We start from the raw sequence: 10,337 nt of genomic DNA, 5'->3' as shown, positions 1-10,337 counted from the left end.
ATCACCCTTAGAACTGGGCAGCTCGACAGGGAAGCAGGCAATGTGCCACTCAACATATTTGAAGCCAAGTTTAAGAACTCCAGCCTCATCAAACCACAAACACATCAGGGATGACGCCACCGAGCATGTTATCTTTTTTTCGAAAAAAGGGTGCTTCATTACTCAAAAGGTTTAAACATTACATCCAACATCTGCATAACTAAGATGCACATAGCCGTTCAAAGAATCAAAAAGATCAAACAAAGGAGTACACAGTCGATAGAAAGATAAAAGCTAGAGAATCCGGCACAGCCTAAAAAGCCTGAAGACGCCTATTATGCTGCTACCCATGTTGAGAAATAAACTCCTTCGCCGTGTTCTCCAATCGTGTAGACACCTCCGTACAAAGGTCGCGATCCTCCAAACGCCGGAGTGGCGACCATGAACGGAGCAAAGCCGTAGCACGGTAAACAACCTGCAAAAGAGAAGAATTCTTGTCATAAAAATCTTGTCATTTCTACATAGTCAAAGCGATCATATAACAGCAATCGCACCCATCCTGATAAGCGTTTTATACCTAGTTTCAACCCCGTTTAGCCAATTGCCGAAAATGTTTGCAACGCTACTGAATGATTGATCATATAGACCTAACAATTCGACAACCGAAGAAAAGATGTTACCCAGATCAATGTGCATAAAGCTGAGAGAAGTTACCCAGGTCCTTGCTGAAACTACCAGAGAGCTGATTTTCTCGTAAGCTTAGCCTCCTCAACCCTGATATCGAGTAGAGGTCGCTAGGGATGTTCCCAGTAAGACCACATCCGTCAACAGAGAGATCAGCAAGCATCCTGCACTGGCCGAAACCGGCGAGGACATTACCATTAAACTCATCCCCGGATAATTACAGGACCCTGACCGGAGTAATACAAAGGGAAGTGTTGTTGATGTCACCAGAGAAAGCATTGCTCGAGATATCAAGAACCGTTAGATTCATCGTGCCAGGGAACGCAGGGTGCGGGCCCATGAATTGGTTGAAGGAGACATTTACCACCTCAACCGCCGCGAAGCCACCTTCACTAGCCTGGAACATGCCGGACGGTCATGCTGATTGCTGAGGTCAAGCATCCGCAGCCTTCCTGGCTGACCAAGACCCTCGGGCAGCAGGCCAAGGAGAGAGTTGCGGGAGAGGTTTAGAGTCAGGAGGCCATCAAGCAAGGTGATCGCGGAGGAAATGACGCCATGGAGGCTGCTAGCTGTTGGAGAGATCCAACCTGGTAACCCTCCCAATTCCCAAATTCACAGGAGACGCCAGTCCAGGAACAACACGCGGTGTCATTGGGACTCCATCCGACAACCCTGACACCCTTCCTGTCCAAGCCATTGGAAAAAAGCAAGGAGCGCCTCCAGGTCAGTGGGCTTGCATTACACCTGGGCAAAGTTTGGGCCGAGTGGGCTTCGGGTCGGGCTTAAAAAAGCCCGCGGGTAAAAAGTCAGGCCTGAGCCCGGCCCGACCGTCGGCCTGTAATTTAAGCCCGAACCCGGGCCGAACGAGCAAAAAACCCGGCCCGGTCCAAACAGCCCGGCCCAACCAGGCTAAAATGAGAAAAATGAAGGCCCGAGCCCGACCCGGCTCGACGTTCTGGCTCAGATTTCAGGCCTGAGCCCGGCCCGAAGTGCAAGCCCGACCCGGCCCGGAATTTTCGGGCCGGGCTGCCCATGCCCAGATGTAGGTTGCATGTAGTGCGGGGAAGACTTGGGTAGGATCACCTTTTAGATAGGATCTATGAGAACCATTTTTTAAAGAGACAAAACATGTTCAAATATTATGAAAAAAAATGACAACGTACATCTATGTTATAACAAGACCAAAAATTTGCAGCTTCCAATTCGATATATACTTAGAGAACTAAAAAAGACAAATTTAGGTGTGAATAGTGTGAACTACTATTCAATCAGATCTGACACTATTCATAGTTGGATTTGTCTTTTTTGTTTCTTCAAGTGTTAGATCAAATTTTGAGCTGAATTTTTTGGAGTTGTAGATACAATCCATAGGTATGTTGTATATTATTTTCAGATTTTTTTCGCATGACAGAAATATGTTTTATGTGAGTTGATCCTATGATCTCATCTAATAGATACTCTCCCGTTCTTTTTTAATTGACTCAAATTTAGTACAAAGTTGTACTAAATCTGGGTCAATTAAAATAGACCGGAGGGAGTAGATCCTATACAAGTCTCTCCCTTGCATGTATGGTTCACGGAGTGGCTGCCGACGAGCAAGAAGTGAAGCAAGCAGTAGTAGACTCCCATTTTTGGCAAGAGGCAACAGCGAAATTAGAAAATATTTCTGAAGGGCATGAACAAATTGGAAGGACTTGAGAATCAACCTAAGGTTGGGTGGTTAGGAGGGTGGTTGTACCCCCAGCCCACCAGAGTTTAAATTTCAGGTTTGACATCTGTGTGTCTCATTAAGACGGAATATTCATTCAGTAGGAGACGACGTTCCCGTCGACAGCGAGGCGCCAGTGGTGACTTCGTCAATTTCAAGATCCCCGCCGGCTCAGTCTTACGGAGGTGCTCATAGGGGTAGGATGTGTGTGTGTACGTTCATGGGGTGAGTGTATGCGCGTGTATGTGAGCCTTACCGTGTTTCTCAAAATTCCCTTTGTTTCAATTTTTGTTTGGAAGGACTTGAAAATCTTGGGCTAAACTCAAGCGTCTCTCACAAAGCTGATGAATACAAGCATCAAGTACACGCGAACATGACATCAGTGAATGCAATGGCACTCCAAAAGACGAAAGATCAAACCTAGCGGTATCCTTGTCCAGAAAACCTAACAAAGGAACATAAACCAGAAAGTAATTTGGGAGAGGAGGCTCTAATTGGAAAAAACAAAGGGACAACAGAAAATAGTACGATTTGAAGCTTATCGGCAAACTTTCTCAGTTGCTGATCTCAAAGTCAATGGCAATGTACAGAGGATCTTTACTTAAGGACAGCTTGCATAAATATATATGATCCCCTGCCCCTAGGCCCTACCCACCCACCACCACCAACCCCAAAAAACACTAACTTAGTCAAACTAGATTAGTTTATTACAAGTCGCCCCTTCCTAGTATTTTCCCCGAGTTTCCCTAACAAAGTAACAACTGACTCAGCGACCCCATATGGTACTCCAGGAGGATTCCACTATCTCTATAATTTTCAGCACCGTAAAACCACGCCTCGATTTACTGGGCTGAGCAGTAAACTGACAAATGCAACTTGCATATCACCACTCTTAGCTCCCTAAAGTTAAATATCAAAACTAATGTGGAAGTTGAATTTAGAGGATTTTTTGTCACGTAAACAAGTACGTTCTGCTACTTCAGTGCGGACCATATCAAATTCCTAGTTTTCTCCACCTGCTGAAAGTGTAGCTATTCGATAGATGTGTGGGGATAAAGGTATGTAAACCATACAAATATGAAAATATTTACTGTAGACAGTTCTGATGCCATATCACGAGAACTGCACAAAGTTCCTGTCATGTTCATCTGGATTCGGGGCTGGTGAATAAGATCGAAGGTCGTGGGCAGCGGCGGTTTGTAATCTAGCCATGCTTGGGTAGGCACAAAGCGCAGAGGGGGAGGGGGAGAGAGAGAGAGAGAGAGAGGGAGAGCGAGAGAGGGAGAGAGAGAGAGAGACCAACTCTTGCGATTGATGGCTAAGCCAGAACCAATGTGGGAAACAACTTAACTCGAACCAAATTATAACTTCACCTTTATTCCTTGGAACTATCGTCCCCTCCTACTCCCTCTCTCACAGTTTATTAGGCGTACGCGTATTCCTAGGTCGCAATTTTGATCAAGTTAGCATTACTTATATGTTATAAAAATTATATCATTAGAAAATTATATCAAGGTCGCAAAAAAAGTTGTAGATGTAAGTTTTTTCAGGGTCGAGAAAGGCAAGATCAGCTTTATTCAATTTCAAACCGACTACATTTACAACATTCCCTATAAAACTTACATTTACGAAAAAATCCAAAAAGAAATGTTGTCTGCATTACATCTTTGATCAATACCCGGACCATTTAAGACAAAGGGGGCAACAGATTTTACTGCTTTACACGACGGGCAGGGGACGGTCTTCAGATCACCATCCGCCATACAGTTGTTTACTTGGTTCTATCGATGCATAGTCACAAACAATTTTGTCCGCAACATGAAGAAAAATTCAGATCTAACGATACGAGCCCCTGCTGCAAATATAGTCAGCTAATGACACCTGAAGCGAAAGCAAGGAAGAAACCATAAGCTGAGAAAAGGAGACATCATATGAAGGAAAGAACTATTGCACAATGTCTGACTTGGTTTAAGGATGAACTTTATCATCCCTTCTTCTGATCTTGTTCAACTTCACAGCTTCCATATGACATATATCGTATCAAAGAACCTATCAACCATCAGAAAATACGCAGCCCCACAAGCCCTTGCAAAAAACAGTATGTTCCAAACAGCCAATATCCCAAAAATGAATCCCACCTCCACGGAGATGTATGTCATCGCATATAGTGTAGTGTCTGTACCACCTTGTTCCTCATTTCCCTCTAGAAATGGAGCCTTTCCAGAGCAGGAGACATCCCGGAGAAGGCAGAGTGCAGCATTGCCAACAAAACTTTCATTTGCAAATGTGGAAAACTGCCCCCCTGTAGGGATTTCTCCAGTCAAGTTGTTATATGACACGTCAAATTTGGAGAGGAAATTCAGGTTCGTTAGAGATGATGGTATGCTCCCACTGAGATCATTCTGGGCAAAATTCAACACTTCCAGGCTCGACATGTTTGACAACTCGTCTGGAATGTGTCCTGAGAAGTTGTTCCAGCTCAAGTCCAGCAGATGAAGATCCACAAGATGGCCAAGTCCAGGCAAGACTGGCCCAACGAGGAAGTTATTAGAGAGGATCAGCGACGGTGGGAAGCTGCTGACATGGTTGTACTGCAAACCTTTGTTGGTTGAATTATTTTTCATAAATAATGGGAAGTCCTCTGATGAGGCATCCTCCCTCGGATAATTACTTGAAATTAAACTCTTCATTTGTGTTAAGCTCTTAGGAAGCTCCCCACTGAACGAATTGTTTGACAGGTCAAGGTAGAAGAGATTATTCAGAATGCCTAACCATGGTGGGATGTTTCCATTCAATTTGTTCCATGATAAGTCCAGCACTCTGAGACTCTCCAAGTTCTGCATCCAAGGCTGAATCATGCCTGAGAGTGCACAGTTTGCCAGAACAAGCACCTGCAAGCTCGTGAACCCACTGATACCATCCATTGGAATAGTTTCGCCACCATGGAAGTTCTTGGTAAGCACCAAAATCTTCAGTTCGGGGAGGTGCTGCAAGAGGAGCAATACCGATGACAGGTTAGTGAAGCCATTCTGCGCAAGCGACAACTGCAACAGGGATCGCAAATTCTTATAGCTATCTGGTATCTTCCCATCAAGCTTGTTCTTTCCAAGGTTCAGCGTCCGCAACTCGGTGCAACTCATGAGACCTGGAGGTAGAGGACCACTCAGCATGTTGCCCCCTGCATCGAAAACGTTCAGCCTTGGCAGTAAGTTGAAGTCAATGGTAATCTCACCAGACAGCGAGTTTTTCCTTAGGTTGATTATCCTCAGCATTGGGCAGCTTGACAAGGAAGAGGGCAATGTGCCACTGAACAAATTTGAAGCCAAGTTTAAGAAATATAGCCTCCTCAAACCCTCAAACACGTCAGGGATGATGCCAGTGAACATGTTACATGACAGGTCAATATAGATAAGCTGAGACAAGTTACCCAGGTTTTCGCTGAGACTACCAGAGAGCTGATTTTCTCATAAGCTCAGCCTCTTCAACTCTGATATCGTGTACAGGTCACTGGGGAGGTTCCCAGTGAGTCCATTGCTGTCAATAGAGAGCTCGGCGAGCATCTTGCACCGGCCCAAGCCAGCGAGTACCTCACCAGTGAACTCGTTCCTAGAAAACCGCAGTACCTTGACCGGTGCAACACAGAGGGTCCTGGTGTTGATGCTGCCGGAGAAGGTGTTGCTGCCAATATCAAGAACCGTCAGGTTTGCCGCACCGGGGAACGTAGGATGCGGTCCAGTGAATTTGTTGAAGGAGACATTAACCACCTCAATCGCTGGGAAGCCATCTTCGCTCAGCGGGAATGCCCCAGAGAACATGTTCACACTGAGGTCGAGCATCTGCAGCCTCGGTAGCCGGCCAAGCCCCTCCGGTGGCTGGCCGTAGAGTGAGTTGCAGGAGAGGTTTAGTGTCACGAGGCCATCGAGCAAGTTGATCAAGGAGGAGATGCTACCATGGAGGCTCTTGTTGAAGAGACTCAACCCGACAACCCTCCCAAGATCACAGGAGATTCCGTTCCAGGAACAGCATGTGGTGTCGTTGGGACGCCATCCGACAAGTCTGGCACCCTTCCTGTCCAAGCCATTTGAAAAAGCAAGAAGTGCCTCCAGGTCAGTGGGGTTGCATCTCTGGTTCAGAGAGTGGATGCCGTGTACATGGAGCAAAACATAGATGAGCAAGAAGTGGAACAAGTAATAGCTTCCCATCTTTGGTGAGAGGTATCAGTGAAACTACTAGAAAACGTTGCTGTAGAGCATGAACAATTTGGAAGGACTTGCGAAGGAATTCTGGGCTAAATTCACACCTTTCTTCCAAGGCTGCATGAATTCAAGAATCAAGAACACACAAAATAAGAAATAGCAATTGCACAAATGCTCCAAAGCAGAGGAAAGGCCAGAATTGTCGCCTTGGAGATACCCTTGTCCACAAATCTATCTATACTATATATTAAGGGTGGAGCAAATCATGGCTCCTGAGCTCTCCACCCATGTGAGCACTGTAGAGCTCTATTTCCTACCAATCACATCATGCCACCTAGACGGTTGCCTTTTCTTTCTTTATTCAATTTTCTTTGCCCCGTATTCGTTCCGCAACTTTTCAATCGTTATTTTTTGACGATGTTTACCTGCGTAACATACTTTACTCCTATGATGATCATTTATCTTTCTATCCCTCCATTGTGATTCCTCGACACAACTTTTGGGTGTAACTTTTGACCGTAATTTTTCTATGGTTGTGATACCACTTTTTTTACATTTACATTTTTAATAATTCGCCGACCATTTGTCCACCCAACTTTCCAATCATACCTTCCCGACGTTTATTATGCATCCGTAATTTTTGAGGATACGTAATTTTTCAAGCGTAATTTGTTAGTAGTAGTTTTTATTTTCTATTCTTCAGCAGTAATTTGTTGACATATTTTCCCAACCATAATTTACTGCGATATTTACCCCGCAGTTACTCCTCGACGATGAGTAATTCTCGGACCATAATTTGTTACCATTTTTTCCTTCTACATTATTTGGTAATAGCTTTTTACACACACTTTTGCAGCTGTAACTTCCCAACAATAACTATCCTTCAGTAAGTTTCTAGGTTGGGTAATTTTCTGACGGTTATTCATCAACAGCAATTCAATTTTTTGTGTGTTTTTTCACTCTTTGCCAATAACTCCACTTTCCTCTGCCTCTTCTATTAGAGAAAAAATGATCAAATTTTTTTATTAACTGTCTCATGATTACCCTACGGGCACGGCGTGCGCCGTGCTAATGCTTCCTAGTCTTCATAAATGAACAGAACTGGGAAATCAAAATTACTTCTGCAGTTTCTGTATCCAAAGTCAATGGGAATGGACAGTCAAATTTTCTAATATGATATCACAAAGTGTGACTTAATTGAAGTTGTCAATTCCTAGTATTTTCCCCGGATTTCCCTAAGAATTGACAGTTACACACCGTTAGTCTTATGGCGCAGTAGAAGTGACTATCCAGATGGGCTCCACTAGTACCTTAACAATGCAGTCTGCTAGATTGCTTGAGATTCTGTTTTAGGTACTGTAAGATTACACCTGGATTATGGCGTACAACAAATTGAACAGAGCAAGTTACAGATCACCATTAGCGAGCTACATTAAACAGTGGTACTAAAGATGAAATTAAATTTAGAGAATCATTGACATATAAACAAGTATATTCTGCTAGTTTAGAGTGGAGTATGTCAGGTTCATAGTTTCCTCCACCTAGTGAATTTATAGCTATTGGATACACTGAAGGGGCTACAGAATTATGTAAGATTCATAGAAACATGAAAATAATAATTGCAGGTAGTTCTGTGGCATATTGCGCTCGAACTGCACAAGTTCCTGACTGGCAAGAAAAATCCTTGAATTTAGTTATGGTAAAGGAGGCTCTAGTTGGAAAACAGAAGGGACGGCAGTTCAATGTTAAAGCTTGACAGCACACTTAATCGCTCTTCTCGAAGTCAATGGTAATGGACAGTGTATTCTTTACTTTAAGACAGTGTCAGTCTCATGTCCCTATTATATGAAATAAATGACTTCCACCTACCCCCACAGGCCCACAACCACACAAAAATACTGGCTTAGTCATTAGCCAAAAAAAAGACTGACCTAGGCACACTAGATTATCCTTATTGTTTTACTATAAGCTACCACTTCCTATTATTTCAGAGTTTCCTAACAATTGAATCACTCTAGGTGGAGATGACTACTTATTTACCCAACAAATGATGCAATGAGACTACACCGGGATTATTTGGGCTGAACAATCAATTGAATAGTGAAAAATACATAATATCAGTATATCACCAATAGCTTGGTCAATTGACGGGCGCTCTAAGTGGGTGTTGGCCGTTCTTTCTCGCCCGTAATGGCGGAAAGTTGACAGCACGAGGTGGCCAGGCTGGTGGTACAAATCCAGAGTTTTCTCCAGATGCAAACTGTAGTGGCCTTCGGACTCTGGATTGACGACGGAGGCCAAAGTCACAGCCAGACGGCAGGTGGCACCGATGATGCATGTCGGCGTTGTGGCCGTCCTTGGAGGCATTGTTGATGTCTTCTTCCCAACTCGAACCCGGGTGGAAGCCCTAGCTCCAACACGTCATTGAGCTGATTTAGCAACAGCATCGGAAGCTGCATACCTGCTCGAAAACTTCTAGCACAAGCTTCTTCTTATGTAGGATTCGATAGTTGCAGACAATTTCCATGCTTTATGTAATTGCGGCTTCCCATAATTCATTTTGCACAAACTTTGTTTTAGCTTTGTATATTTGGTAGTCTTTAGTATGACCATTATCTTAAGAAAATATCACCAGTAACTAACTAAGTTAAATTGTGGAACTAATCTTGAAGTTAAACTTGGAGAATCTTTGCAATATAAACAAGTATTATGCTACTTTAATGCAGAAAATTCCTACTTCCCTCCACCTGGGGAATATATAGCTATTGGATACATGGATGTGGTACGGAATTATGTAAGATTCATACAAAATATCAAAACAAGAAATGTAGGCAGTTCTATCACACCCGTACTGGATAAAGTTCCTAAGTGGCAACAAGATTCCTTGAATTTTACTTACCACCTTACATTTATTAAGCAATCCACCTGGTGGCAATTAAACCGTCATTCACAGCTAAATATCAAGAGAGCAATTTTGGATCAATTATTTTTTAGAAACATGCAGGTTTGCTGCCTTTTCATTTAGAGGAAGTTAGAATTACATACAAGGATTTTGGATCGATATGATTACCCAATTAGGACTCGGTAATAAACTATAAATTTGGAAGTATTTTGTTTTGATTTTAATGAGGGTATGTTAAATCATGTGTTGCTGAAACCAACAAAAAATAATTAATCAAATTCTAAATGTCATGCTTTGACCAATAAAGAAAGGAATATCAGACCTTAGCCAGCTTACCTGATTGGGAGCACTTGACTGGGCACAGCATGACGTTAGTTAAAGCTGAACAGTTTTGTGTTCTATTACAAAAATTCCAGTCTATGCTCAGATATATCTTGCGCAGTAATTTTGAATGTTCATCAGGTCATGTCACAAAACAAGACGTCGCAACTGGAGAATGCTTAAACTGTAAACTCAAGAAACCCTTGTCCAAATAGATAGTCAACAAGCAACATCAATTTAAACACCAAAAGAGGGCATCACGGGGCTTTTAGGTACGACTTCTAGAAATAACTATAGCTCGAATCTTTTCTGCTGATCACAGACAGACTGAAATAGAATCAAACAGACATTATAATGCAAGAGACACTGTAGCATTGGTCAAAACTAGCTCCTTTTTATAAGCAGACTCGAGCAATTGTCAGCTGGTCAATCCAATATTTAGTGTGTACCTAGTCTCTGGAGGGACCAAAAAAAAAATAGTCACACTTATGTCCCCTTACTATGAGTTACTTCCACCTCTGTAACATGTTTGATGCTTCTTTACTGT

At 43.0% G+C, this 10,337-nt stretch overlaps 1 pseudogene; it reads right to left on the bottom strand.

The window, feature by feature from the left end:
• Positions 1-3,947: 3,947 nt before the first annotated feature.
• On the bottom strand, positions 3,948-10,330 carry LOC127337204 (uncharacterized; annotated as a pseudogene).
• Positions 10,331-10,337: the final 7 nt, after the last annotated feature.

This window comes from Lolium perenne, chromosome 2 (assembly GCF_019359855.2).
Source record: "Lolium perenne isolate Kyuss_39 chromosome 2, Kyuss_2.0, whole genome shotgun sequence".
Classification (NCBI taxonomy): domain Eukaryota; kingdom Viridiplantae; phylum Streptophyta; class Magnoliopsida; order Poales; family Poaceae; genus Lolium; species Lolium perenne.
Note: the sequence above shows the minus strand (reverse complement) of the source record. Positions and strands in the feature narration are given on the sequence as shown.